Source organism: Carcharhinus amblyrhynchos, unplaced genomic scaffold (assembly GCF_965287045.1).
Source record: "Carcharhinus amblyrhynchos unplaced genomic scaffold, sCarAmb.v2.hapA scaffold_54, whole genome shotgun sequence".
NCBI lineage: Eukaryota > Metazoa > Chordata > Chondrichthyes > Carcharhiniformes > Carcharhinidae > Carcharhinus > Carcharhinus amblyrhynchos.
In genome coordinates this window covers 1,496,154-1,510,184 of record NW_027649795.1, presented here as the reverse complement: position 1 = coordinate 1,510,184, position 14,031 = coordinate 1,496,154, and the positions used below count along the sequence as shown (strand labels likewise).

General features: G+C 46.1%; 2 protein-coding genes and 1 non-coding gene across 4 annotated transcripts in view; 1 reads left to right on the top strand and 2 right to left on the bottom strand.

Moving 5' to 3' along the window:
• Positions 1–14,031, top strand: part of LOC145337639 (ADP-ribose glycohydrolase MACROD1-like) — a 792,171-nt gene that overhangs the window by 195,235 nt on the left and 582,905 nt on the right. The gene's annotated exons all lie outside the window — the stretch shown is intronic.
• The window catches only part of LOC145337635 (leucine-rich repeat transmembrane protein FLRT1-like), a 167,531-nt gene that overhangs the window by 98,929 nt on the left and 54,571 nt on the right, over positions 1–14,031 (bottom strand). The gene's annotated exons all lie outside the window — the stretch shown is intronic.
• trnaa-ugc (transfer RNA alanine (anticodon UGC)) lies at positions 7,723–7,804 on the bottom strand. The gene has a single exon. It is a non-coding gene; the product is annotated as a tRNA-Ala (tRNA).

The following is a 14,031-nucleotide window of genomic DNA, read 5'->3' as shown; positions in this document are numbered from 1 at the left end:
CCGGGTCTCCCAGAACATTAGCTGAGTTTCTGGATTAATAGTCCAGCAAGAATACCACTAGGCCATCACCTTCCCCCAATGAATGGTTTGCTCTGTCATTTCAGGGAGCGGATCAGTGTCAACAGTATTGGAGTCACACACAGGGGGAGCATTGGAATTCAAAAGAATGAGGGGAGATCTTGTAGAAACACATAAGATTACGAAGGGAATAGATAATATAGAAGCAGGGAAATTGTTTCCATTGGCAGGTGAAACTAGAGCTCGGGGGCATAGCCTCAAAATAAGGGGGAGCAGATTTAGGACTGAGTTGAGGAGTAACTTCTTCACACAAAGGGTTATGAATCTGTGAATTCCCTGCCCAGTGAAGCAGTTGAAGCTCCCTCATTGAATGTTTTTAAGGCAAGGATAGATAGATATTTGAACAGTAAAGGAATTAAGGGCTATGGTGAGCGGGCGGGTAAGTGGAGCTGAGTCCATGAAAAGATCAGCCATGATCTTATTGAATGGCGGAGCAGGCTCGAGGGGCCAGATGGCCGACTCCTGCTTCTAGTTCTCACGTTCTTAAGCCTGGGTAAGAACGGCAGGTCTACATTCTCAAAAGTGGATCAGTTATATAATTGATGACAAAGCGACCAACATTTTGGTTCCAGATTTTTAAAAGTAAATTTAACTTCTGAAATGGCGGTCGGTCGATTTTAACCAAGCATTGACTGGATTGTGAGTCCAGTGACATAACCATTGCACTGTCGTACCCAGCACAATGTCAGAGGCTAGGAATACTGCAGCGACCTCCTGACTCCCCAGAGCCTGTTGACAAGTCAGGCACAAGTCAGGAGTGTGAGGGAATACTCCCCACTTGCCTGGATGGGTGCAGTTCCAACAACACTCAAGAAGCTCGACATCATCCCGCACAAAGCAGCCCCGCTCGATCGACACGCTAACCATAAACTTTCACTCCCTCCACCACCAACACTCTGTAGCAGCAGCGTGTACCATCTACAAGATGCACTGTAGCAATTCACCAAAGATCCTTAGACAGGTTCAGTCCAAACCCACAACCAATTCCATCTAGAAGGACAAGAGGTAGCAGATACATGGGGAACACCAAGTTCCCCTCCAAGCCACTCATCATCCTGATTTAGAAATATATCGGCCGTTCCTTTGCAGTCACTGGGTCAAAATCCTGGAATTCCCTCCCTAACGGCATTGTGGGTCAACCCACAGCACATGGACTGCAGCGATTCAAGAAGGCAGCTCATCACCACCTTCTCAAGGGCAACTAGGGATGGGCAATAAATGCTGGCCCAGCCAGTGACGCCCATGTCCCACGAATGAATAAAAAAATGTAGAAGGAACTAATAAAGACACTTCTGTTCCGATGGAGCAATAGAGAAAGGCTGTGAGTCTTGAAGAACTTCAAGTGCTAATCCAGCAGAACATTAATCCTGATCTTAATGCAATTAGCCAAACTGCGACAATCCTGTTTATATTTTTTCAGAAAAAAAATCCTTATTGTATTTTTTAATATTTTAATTATATAATCTGTGTATTATCCTGCATTTCTGTGACAGAGTGATGGACCATATTTCCAAAACACTTCTGTCTGGACTCCCTGTACCTGGCTGTCCACAGATATCATGGCCATTGGGCGGCGTGGTGGCGCAGTGGGTTAGCATTGCTGCCTCACAGCGCCAGGGACCCGAGTTCGATTCCCGGCTTGGGTCACTGTCTGTGTGGAGCCTGCATGTTCTCCCCATGTCTGCGTGGGTTTCCTCCGAGTGCTCTGGTTTCCATCTACAGTCCAAAAGATGTGCAGAATAGGTGGATTGGCCATGCTAAATTGACCCTTAGTGTCCAAAGATGTGTGGGTTACATGGATTGGCCATGCTAAATTGTCCCTCAGTGTCAGGGGACCAGCTGGGATAAATGCATGGGGTTATGGGCATAGATCTGGGTGAGATTGTGGTTGGTGCTGACTCGATGGGCCAAATGGCCTCCTGTACTGCAGGGATTCTATTACAATTTAACTTTGTACCCACTTCACTGGATAATATCAGGTGGCGCAGTGTTGTCTCACATCTCCAGGGACTCAGGTTCAATTACAGCCTTGGGTCACTGTCTGTGTGGAGTTTGCATGTTTTCCCTGTGTCTGCGCAGGTTTCCTCCTGGGTGGGGAATAGCAGGGTAAATACATGGGGTTATGGGGATAGGGCCTGGGTGGACTGCTTTTTCAGAGAATCAGTGCAAACTCAGTGGGCCGAATGGATTCTGTGGGCCTCTCGGGATTCTGTGATTCTATTTGAAATACCAGGCTTTTTCTTACAACCCCATTTTGAGCTCAGCAACTTACTGGGTGGGGTAACAGCTAGTACCAGTGGTATCTTTTCAGTCCACAGCACAGCAAATTAATGCATCAGTCAACTGCAGAACAGCCTCCTGGTTCATCAGCTATAGGAAGCATTATTTCTGAAAAGGCAGGAAGAACACACAAAAGACAAACAGGGAAGGACAACTGCGGACACAACCATGCCCAGTCCCCAATTCATCCCCTGCAAACTGCAGATGTGGTACCTCCCTTCAGGTGAATAGAATCATAGAATCCCTACAGTGCAGCAAGAGGCCATTCGACCCATTGAGTCTACACCAATCACAATCCCACCCAGGCCCCATCCCCGTGACCCCACGTATTTATCCTGTTAATTCCCTTGACACTAAAGGGCAACTGAGCATGGCCAATCCATCTAACCTGCACATCTTTTGACACTAAGGGGCAATTTAGCATGGCCAATCTAGCATGGCCAATCCACCTAACTGCAGATATTTGGACACTAAGGGGCAACTTAGCATGGCCAAGCCACCTAACCTGCACATCTTTGGACACTAAGGGGCAATTTAGCATGGCCAATCCACCTAACCCGCACATCTTTGGATACTAAGGGGCAACTTAGCATGGCCAATTCACCTAACCAACAAGTCTTTCGGACTGTGAGAGGAAACTGGAGCACCCGGAGGAAACCCACTCAGACATGGAGAAAGCGTGCACACTCCACACAGACAGTGACCTGAGGCCAGGATTCGATCCCAGGTCCCTGACGTTGTGTGGCAGCAGTGCTAACCCACTGTGCCACTGTGCCGTCCCACAGAGATGGAGGAACAAATTATTTCACGCAGTTCTCATTCACGTGGGGGAATTTCAAAATTTCAGACATTTGACATGCAGTATAATTAATAAACGGAAGTTAATTACAACAGCTGTAAGCCTCAAGCAAGATTAGAACTTTTTCTCATTATAAAATATTGGAGTAGATTGTCAGGAAAGTAGCTTAATGCTTGGTCATTTGATGCCTTAATAAAACTACAGCTTGTATTTATGTAAGACCTTTATCTCATGAAAACACCCCTAGACCTTTCAGAAGAGCATTATCTCATCAAATTTTATATCAAGCCACATAAAGAGGTATTAAGACAGATAACCAAAAGGACTATCCACAATGACCCATCCAGTGAATCTGTCTAAACTTCCCGCTGCCTCGGCAAAGCAGCCAGCATAATTAAAAACCCCACACACCCCAGCCATTCTCTCTTTCACTTTCTCCTTCCGGGAAAAAGATACAAAAGTCTGAGGTCACGCAACAACCGACTCAAGAACAGCTTCTTCCCTGCTGCTGTCAGACTTTTGAATAGACCTACCTCACATTAAGTTGATCTTTCTCTGCATCCTAGCTATGGCTGACAGTACATTCTGCACCCTCTCCTTTCCTTCTCTATGAACGGTATGCTTTGTCTTTAGCCCGAGAGCTATATCTAATTTCTTCCTGAAATCACACAACGTTTTGGCCTAACTACTTTCTGTGGGAGTGAATTTCACATATTCACCACCCTCAGGCTGAAGAAATCCTCCTCACCTCAGTTCTAAAAGGTTCACACCTTTTCCTCAAGCTTTGTCCCCTGGTTCTGGACTCCCCACCATTGGGAATATTCTTTCTGAATCTACTCTTTTAGAATTTTATAAGTTTCTATGAGATCCCCACTCACTCTGCTAAACTCCAGTGAATATAACTCGAAACAACTTAATCTTTCCTCATATGACAGACCTGCCATCCCAGGAATCAGCCTGGTAAACCTTCGCTGTGCTCTCTCTATAGCAAGGACATCCTTCATAAGATAAGGGCACCAAAACTGCACACAATACTTCAGGTGTGGCCTCACCAACGCCCTATACAATTGCAGCAAAACATCCCTATTGCTATACTTAAATCCTCTCGCTATGAAGGCCAACATACCATTCTTTCATACCAGTCGTGTCTGACAAATTTACTGGAGTTCTATGAGGATGTGTCTAGGGCAGTGGATAGAGGAGAGCCGGTGGATGTGGTCTTTCTGGATTTTCAGAAGGCGTTTGACAAAGTACCTCACAAGAGGTTATTGCAGAAGGTCGAGGGACATGGAGTTGGGGGTAGGGTGTTAGCGTGGATAGAGGATTGGTTGTCAAATAGGAGGCAGAGAGTGGGGGTCAACGGGTGCTATTCGGATTGGCGGATGGTGACTAGTGGAGTGCCCCAGGGGTCGGTGCTGGGGCCTCAGCTTTTTACCATTTGTATAGATGATCTGGAGGAGGGAACCGAGTGTAGGGTGTCGAAATTTGCTGATGACACCAAGATTGGGGGAACGGCAAATTGTGCAGAGGGTGTGGAGAGTCTGCAGAAGGATCTAGATAGGCTGGGCAAATGGGCCAGGAAATGGCAAATGGAATTTAATGTTGGCAAGTGTGAGGTGGTCCACTTTGGTAGGAATAATGGTAGGAAGGACTATTACTTACGTGGCGAAAAACTGCAGCAGGCGACGGTGCAGAGGGACCTCGGGGTCCTTGTGCATGAGTCGCAAAAACCCAGCTTGCAGGTGCAGCAGGTGGTCAGGAAGGCGAATGGGATGCTGGCCTTCATAGCGAGGGGGATTGAATATAAAAGTAGGGAGGTCTTGCTGCAGCTGTATAGGGCATTGGTGAGGCCGCAGCTGGAGTACTGTGTGCAGTTTTGGGCGCCGCACCTGCGCAAAGATATTTTGGCCTTGGAGGGAGTGCAGAGGAGGTTTACTAGGCTGATACCGGAGTTGAGGGGGTTGAGCTATGAGGAGAGGCTGAATAAACTAGGCTTGTACTCGTTAGAGTTTAGAAGAATGAGGGGAGATCTCATTGAGACGTATAAGATGATGAATGGGATGGATAGGATAGAGGTGGAGAGACTCTTCCCGCTCAAAAAAGACAGTAGGACTAGGGGGCACAGCCTAAAGATAAAGGGGGGGCGGTTTAGAACGGAGTTGAGGAGGAACTTCTTCACTCAAAGGGTGGTGAATCTCTGGAATTCTCTGCCCGTTGAAGTGGTGGAGGCTGCCTCGCTAAATATTTTTAAGACGCGGGTTGATGGGTTTTTGATAAGAGAGGAGATTAAGGGTTATGGGGAGAGGGTGGGAAGGTGGAACTGAGCCACGACAGATCAGCCATGATCTTATTGAATGGCGAGGCAGGCTCGAAGGGCTAGATGGCCTACTCCTGCTCCTATTTCTTATGTTCTTATTTACTGCCTGCTGTACCTGTGCGCATACTTAAAAAAAATCGTAGTCATTTTGGGCGGCACGGTGGCACAGTGGTTAGTGCTGCTGCCTCAACACGCCAGGGACCCAGGTTCAATTCCCGGCTTGGGTCACTGTGTGGAGTTTGCACATTCTCCCCCTATCTGCGTGGGTTTCCTCCAGGTGCATTGACCCCAACAGGTGCAGAAGTGTGAGGTCTCTCTATTAGTCTCTTGCCTTACTCGTGACTAATAAATGAACTTTTACTTTCAGCAACTGATGCACCAGGACACCAAGTTCTCACTGAGTATCTATGTCTATCAATTTTCAAGTAACAATCAAAGAATCATAGAATCCTGCGGTGCAGGAGGAGGCCATTTGGACCATCTAGTCTGCACTGACCACAATCCTACCCAGGCCCTACGTCTATAATCCAATGCGTTTACCCTAGCTAGTTCCCCCTGACACTAAGGGCAATTTAGCATGGCCAATCCACCTAACCCACACATCTTTGGTCACTAAGGGGCAATTTACTATGGCCTGTCTATCTAACCTGTACATCTTTGGACACTAGGGAGCAATTTAGCATGGCCAATGTACCTAACTCACACATCTTTGGATGCTTAGGGACAATTTGGCATGGTCAATCCACCCAACCCGTACATCTTTGGACACCAAGGGGCAATTTAGCTTGGCCCATCCACCCAACCTGCACATCTTTGGACTGTGGGAGGAAACCAGAGCACCCGGAGGAAACTCACGCAGGCACAGGGAGAACGTGCAGACTCCACACAGATGTGACCCACGCCGGGAATCTAACCCGGTTCCCTGGCACTGTGTGGGGCAGCAGTGCTAACCACTGTGCCGCTGGGGGAGAGATAGGTAGATAAACAACAGAAGGCTTAACCCACACAGACATGGGGGGGAGAACATGCAAATTCCACGCTGACAGTGACTCAAGCTGGGAATTGAACCCGGATCCCTGGTGCTGTGAGGCAGCAGTGCTAATCCACTGCGCCACCAATTCTTGATAACAAAAATAAAAACACAAGTTACATAAATAGGAACATGAGGAATAAAAGTTGGCTGTACACCTCATCGAGCCTGTCCCTTCTGATGCCCAGGGAAAATGATGGAATTAAAGAGGCAGTTTTGAGCTATTTGAACACTGAAGTGTCACGCAAAAGATCCCTCTCTTGCTGGGTCAGAATATCAATTAATTCTGCTCTCTGATCAATAAATCTCAGCAGGGGAGCCAATAATGGAAATTGTGCTTGGTTAATCCTCTGGGTGTCCATACGGTGAATCTGTCTAGACGTTAAACATTGTTGGTATTCATCTCAAGCCATTTGATCAAGAACTAATTAACAGGAAAAAGAGGAACATTATTACTTCATCAAAAAATTGTCAGCGTGACTGGACAGATCAGTGCCTGCTCGCAACACATGCAGGTGGTGGGCTTTTACCTCACTCTGATGTGAGTTACGAGTTAGAATCATTGAATCATAGAATCCCATTGAGACTGCACCGGTCACAATCCCACCCAGGTCCTATTCCCGTAACGTCACACATTTACCCTAGCTAATCCCCCTGACACTAAGGTCAATTTAGCATAGCCAGTCCACCTAACCAGCACATCCTTGGACTGTGGGAGGAAACTGGAGCACCTTGAGAAAAGCCACACAGACACATGGAGAATGTGCAGACTCCACACATACAGTGACCCGAGGCTGGAATCAAACCTGGGACCCTGGCGCTGTGAGGCAGCAGTGCTAAGCTACTGTGCCATTAAAACATGGTCTAATTAAAGCAACTAGAACTTGCATTTCTTTAGTGTTGAGTATAACAATTGGCAAGTTATGTTAGAGCTGTTTAAAACTATAGTTCGGCTGCATTTGGAATATTGCCTGCATTTCTGGTCACCAGACTACTAGTAGGATGTAAATAAGTTCATTTATTAGTCACAGGTAAGGCTTACATTAACACCATACATCTGTACATGGCCAGCTCTCCAGTTGCTCCCTGCTGAATGCAGGCTGAGAGTTTGACACACCTGCTTTAAACAGGGAGCATAAGGCTCCCTGATTCAACCATCAATGAGGACTCATCAGGTACCCCTTTTTGAGAAAGAGAATAAACAGGTTCAATCATAGGCGCTGTGAGCAGAGCTTGAAGCTGTGAGGGGAAACCCCATTGGATTGCAAGTCCAATGCCTTAACCACTTGGCCATCGCAGCTATAACCATACTCTAGTAGTTCATACTCTAGCAAGCCAACCTCATTAACCTGGCTGAAGTCATCATAAACAGTTTCTTCCCTGCTGCCATCAGACTTTTGAATGGACCAACCTCGCACTAAGTTGATCTTTCTCTACACCCTAGCTCTGACTGTAACACTTCATTTTGCACTCTGTCCTTTCCCTCTGTATGAACGGTATGCTTTGTCTGTATAGCGCACAAGAAACAATACTTTTCACTGTATCCCAATACATGTGACAATAATAAACCAAATCAAATCAAAAACAGGTCTCTGGCAGACAACATTTGTGGAAAGAAAAACATGGTTAACATTTCAAATTCTGTGATCTCCCCTGAAACAACTCAAGATGTTAGCTATGTTTCTCCTTCTACGGAAGCTGAAACTGCTGAGTTAACCTGTTTATACTTTAGATTTCCAGCATCTGTATGATGTTTTCTTTTGCTTCTATTTCAGTAAAATTATTATCTAAAGATGTGCAGGTTAGGTGGATTGGCCATTCTAAATTGCCCCTTAGTATCCAAAGATGTGCGGATTAGATGGATTGGCCATGCTAAATTGTCCCTTAGCACCCAAAGATGTGTAGTTAGATAGTTAGCCATGGGAAATGTGTGGGGGCGGGGTACGGGGATTGGGCAGGAGAGAGGATCCATAATTAAGACAGTCTGTCAGAGAGTCAGTGCAGACCCGTTGGGCCAAATGGCCCCTTCTGTGCTGTAGGGGTTCTATGGTGTAGAACATCATCATGTCCTCGGAGCTTCCCAGAAGCTTTACGACAATGAATTACTTTTTGGGAGTGCACGCTCTGTCTTATGGGAAAATAATACAGTGAATTTGAGGGCGGAATGTTGGCCAAGATGCCATTATCTTTAAACTGTGCTGACAGACTCTTATTTCAGATTATATGAAGGTGAGACTGCAGCATTCCTTTAGTGTCGCACTCAAGAATCCCTGGTATTTCGCAGTAACTTCATTGCAGTGTTAATGTAAGACTTATTTGTGACTAATAAATAAACTTTAAACTTTTGTACATCGCAGTGGCAAGAAAATGGAGCAGCCCAGGCGAGTTAAATAGTACTGTATTAGTAAGCTGAAAGTGGCTTTTTGTATTTCACATCATTTAGTAAAGTTTCAAAGTTAATTTATCGGTCAGAAGTAAGGCTTACATTAACACTGTAATGAAGTTACTGTGAAATTCCTCTAGTTGCCACACTCCGGCACTTGTTTGGCTCAATGCACTCTAACCAGCAAGTCTTTCAGACTGTGGGAGGTAACTGGAGCACCTAGAGGAAACCCACGCAGACACAGGGAGAATGTGCAGACTCCACACAGACAGTGACCCAAGCCAAGGAATTGAACCTGGGTCCCTGGCATCGTGAGGCAGCTGTGCTAACCCACTGTGCCACCGTGCTATCTTATTGTCGGGTGAATTTGTAAATTCACATTGTCATTCTCCACTCTGTGTGGTGGAGCAGAAGTAAATGAGAAATTCGCACTGTGTGGGGAACAGTATCACTGAATCTCACATCAGATCAGTTGAACCTGTGTCCCCAGTAAGTCAATGAGCTCTGCTGGCCAGAGCCATCGATCCACGATCTTTTTATTTCCCTTCTAGCTGGAAACCTTTACTTAACCGATTGACCTTGATTGAAGCCAGGAGCTCAGATCTACACACAATCACTTCACAATGCGGCATACTGCATTATTCTGCATTATGGAGGCAGCACAGTGACACAGTGAGTTAGCACTGCTCCCTCACGATGCCAGGGACCCAGGTTCAATTCCCTGGCTTGGGTCACTGTCTGTGTGGAGTCTGCACATTCTCCCCGTGTCTGTGTGGGTTTCCTCCAGGTGCTCCGGTTTCCTCCCACAGTCTGAAAGGCACGCTGGTTAGGTGCTAAATTCTCCCTCAGTGTAACCAGAACAGGCACCAGAGTGTGGCAACTGGGGGATTTTCACAGTAACTTCATTGCGGTGTTAATGGAAGCCTACTTGTGACAAATAAATAAATTATTCTGGAGACCGGCCCTTGGTCAGAACTCCATCAGCAACACATCAATGAGAAACGTTGCTTAAGATTGTGATTTTGCTCGGAGCAAATCGACAGGTTTTCCCTATCACTCTTAGTCTTAATTTGTGGCTGTAACGTTCATGTCCTGATAGAGATTAGATCCGAATGATTAAAAACGTGCTGATCCCACCACACTGCCATGAAGTGGATAAAAGTGGTACTCGCATGGATTCGAGACACTTGTCCTTTTATGGGGTATGTGGGACATTTTTTTGTTCCAAGCCTATCCAGGTCCCCCTCCTACAACTCCTTGACTATTTTGGTATCACTTCATGCTTTCATCTGGACCTGTAAAAATTCATCAACTTTGTCTCCACCTCTCCACCCCTCCATCACCTTCACCTGGTTCACCTCAGACACAAGAGAGAGAGAGACACACACACTGAGAAAGGGAGACAGAGAGAGAGAGAGACAGACAGACAGAGACGCACTGAGAGGAGAGAGAGAGACACACACACTGAGAGAGAGTGTATTAAAGGGCATTTAAATGGTCATTGGATAAACATATTAATAATGGAATAGTGTAGGTTAGATGGGCTTTAGATTGGTGTCACAGGTCGGCGCAACTTCGAGAGCTGAAGGGCCTGTATTACACTGTAATGTTCTATGTTCCCTTCCCTTTCTTGACCTTTTCAAACTATTTTTGGCTATCTACCGATATCACTACATCTGGGATTCCTCTGATGCCCTGAGCCATATTGGCAGTTTCCAGTTCACAGACCCTAACCATCTCTCTGCACCTCCACCCCACACCAGGACAGCCTGAGATCTCCTCGCTTCTTTCTTGAAAAGAGGCCTGAGCAATTCCCATCCACCACCATCTTCTTCACCTGGCTGAACTCATTCTGTCTCTCAACAACTTCTCCTTTGAGTCATCCCACTTTCCCCAAATCAAAGGAGTAGCAATGGGTACCCCCATGGATCCTAGCTACGATTGTCTTTTTATGGGGGTATGTGGAACATTCCTTGTTCCAGACCTATCCAGGTCTCATCCCACAATCCCATTACCTGTACATCAATGACTATTTTGGTGCCACTTCATACTCTCGTCTGGACCTGGAAAAATTCATCAACTTCGCTTCCAGTTTCCACCCCTCCAATAGCTTCACCATCTCAGACACTTCCCTTCCCTTCCGTGACCTTTCTGTCTCCATTTCCATCAATAGACTATCTACCAATATCAGCTTTGACAAAGGGTGACCTGGACTCGAAACATCATTCCTTTTCCCTCCTTATGGATGCTGCCAGAGCTGCTGAGTTTTTCCAGCAGTTTCTCTCTTCGCTATGAAGTGGATTCTGTCCAAATACACACACACACGCACACGCACACACACACACACACACACACACACACACACACTGTCAGTCAGTCACAGATCCAGGAGTGGTACAGGTTGCCGATAGCTGAGTGTAAATTAACTTGAAAGGAATGGGAAGGATTTAAGTTCAAACAAAAGGATGTAAACTCTAAAAACTGTTAGGAATGAAATAGACCTCCACACTTGAGCAGTTTTGCCCAGACTGCAGGAACAGACCATTAGATAGCAAAGAACAAAAAAAAACAGCATAGGAACAGGCCCTTTGGCCCACCAAGCCTGTGCTGACACATGATGCCTTTCTAAACTCAAGTCCTTTTACCTGTACGGCTCTATTTCTGCTTTTTCATGTGTTTGTCAAGATGCCTCTTAAGCATTGCTACTGTATCTGCTTCTACCACCACCTCTGGCAGCGCATTCCAGGCACTTACTGCCCTCTATGTAAAAAAAGCTCACCTCTCGCTTTAAACTTTCGCCCTCTCACCTTAAACCCACATCCCCTCGTAATTGACATTACTACCCAGGGAAAAAGATTATCCATTCTTCTCAGCATTTTATGAACTTTTATCAGGTCGCCCCTCAGCCTCTGTCGTTCCAGTGAGAACAAACCAAGTTTCTCCAACCTCTCCTCATAGCTAATGCCCACCATACCAGGCAACATCCTGGTAAATCTTTTCTGTAGCCTCTCCAAAGCCTCCACATCCTTCTGGTTGTGTGGTAACCAGAACTGTATACAGTATTCCAAACAAGGCCTAACTAAATTCTGTACAGCTGCAACATGACTTACCAAATTTTTTACTCTGTGCACTAACTGGTAGAATCATAAATTCTGCAGTGCAGGAGGAGGCCATTTGGCCCACCGAGTCTGAGCCAACCACAATCCTCTAACCAGACCCTATTCCCGTAACCCCATACATTCACCCTAGCTGGACCCCCAACACTAAAGGGCAATTTAACATGGCCAATCCACCTGACCCCTCACATCTTTGGACTGTGGGAGGAAACCGGAGCACCTGGAGGAAACCCATGCAGACATGAGGAGAATGTGCAAACTCCATACAGACAGTGACCCAAGCCGGGAATCGAACCAGGGTCCCTGACACTATCCTTGCCCCTTAATGTCTAAAGACGTGTGGGTTAGGTGGATTGGCCATGCTAAATTGCCCCTTAGTGTCCAAAGATGTGCGAGTTAGATATATTGGACTTGCTAAATTGACAGGGGGATTAGCAGGTTAAATGCATGAGGTTACGGGGAAAGGGCCTGGATGGAATTGTGGTCTGTGCAGACTCGATGGGCTGAATGGCATTTTTTGGCATTGTAGGGATTCTATTGTATTCTATTCCAAAGGGGAAGAATGCAGCTATGTCAGCTCAGCGCTTTGCAATCCTGTGATACAGCACGCCACTCGTTCCAGGAGCGTATTAAAAAAATTACACTGAAACAGCAAAATATTGGTGTTTGGCAGTTTAAGCGCAGCGCTTGTGAAGATGCATTAACTGGTGCTGCAGTGGTGTTGTAAATCTTCAGAGTGGCTTTTAACTTTAGATATCGAACACTGCAAACTTGCCTTTTTCTCCATTTTTATCTACTCATTCCAGTAAGGCTCCAGCTTGGCTAATTTACTACTCCCTGAGGAAGTGCAGGGGTGACTTGCGGCATTGAGAGGTAGTATTGTAGTGAACCGATAAAAGCCAAAAGAACAGCCTCAGTGATACCTGTAACAACCTGTAAACCTGTAGCAACCTGTAATGCTCCTGTCTACATCAACGGGGTAAGAAGTCTCACAACACCAGGTTAAAGTGCAACAGGTTTATTTGGTGGAACAAGCTTTCAGAGTGTTGTTCCTTCACTCATCTGATGAAGGAGCAGTGCTCCGAAAGTTCGTGCTACCAAATAAACCTGTTGGACTTTAACCTGGTGTTGAGACTTCTTACTGTGCTCACCCCAGTCCAACGCTGGCATCGCCCCATCACATCAACAGGGACAAAGTAGAAATGGTCGAAAGCTTTAACTTTTAGGTGTCCAGATCACCAACAACCTGCCCTGTCCTGCTGTAGTTAAGAAAAGCCCACCAATGCTTCTGCTTTCTTAGAAGACTAAGGAAATTTGGCATGACCACTACGACTCTCACCAAGTTTTACAGATGCACCATAGAAAGCGTTCTTTCTGGTTGAATCATAGCTTGGTCTGGGCTCCTGCTCTGCCCAAGATTGCAAGGAACTACAAAAGGGTCGTGAATGTAGCCCAATCCATCACACAAACCAGCCTCCCATCCATTGACTCCGTCTACACTTGCCTGGAACTTGTTGCTGGGGGGAGGTAGTGGAAGCGGAGACCATAGTGACTTTTAAAGGACGCCTGGACAAATCCATGAATAAGATGGGAATAGAGGGATATGGTCCCTGGAAGGGTAGGGGGTTTTAGTTCAGTCAGGCAGCATGATTGGTGCAGGCTTGGAGGGGCCGAAGGGCCTTTTCCTGTGCTGTAACTTTCTTTGTTCTTTGTTCACGGATCGCCTCAGCATTTTGCTTTACAAAGAGGGTACATTCTTTAATTTGTGTTGTAAAGCTGCCTCGCATTGTCTGTACTTTCCCATCCCCCTACACTTGAGTTTACGAGAATCTTTGTGCCTAATCTCGTGAGCTGACCTGCGACATAAGTAATCTTATTATTGGAAAGCAGGAATCCCCTTGAGATAGTTTTAATGAGGTACTCTCAGCCCCACTAATGCTAAACATACTGTTCAAAGCGGAGGATAATACAGACAGGGTTGTGTGTGCTGAGATAGTGTGGGGTTTTCACTGTTGAACATTCAAGTGT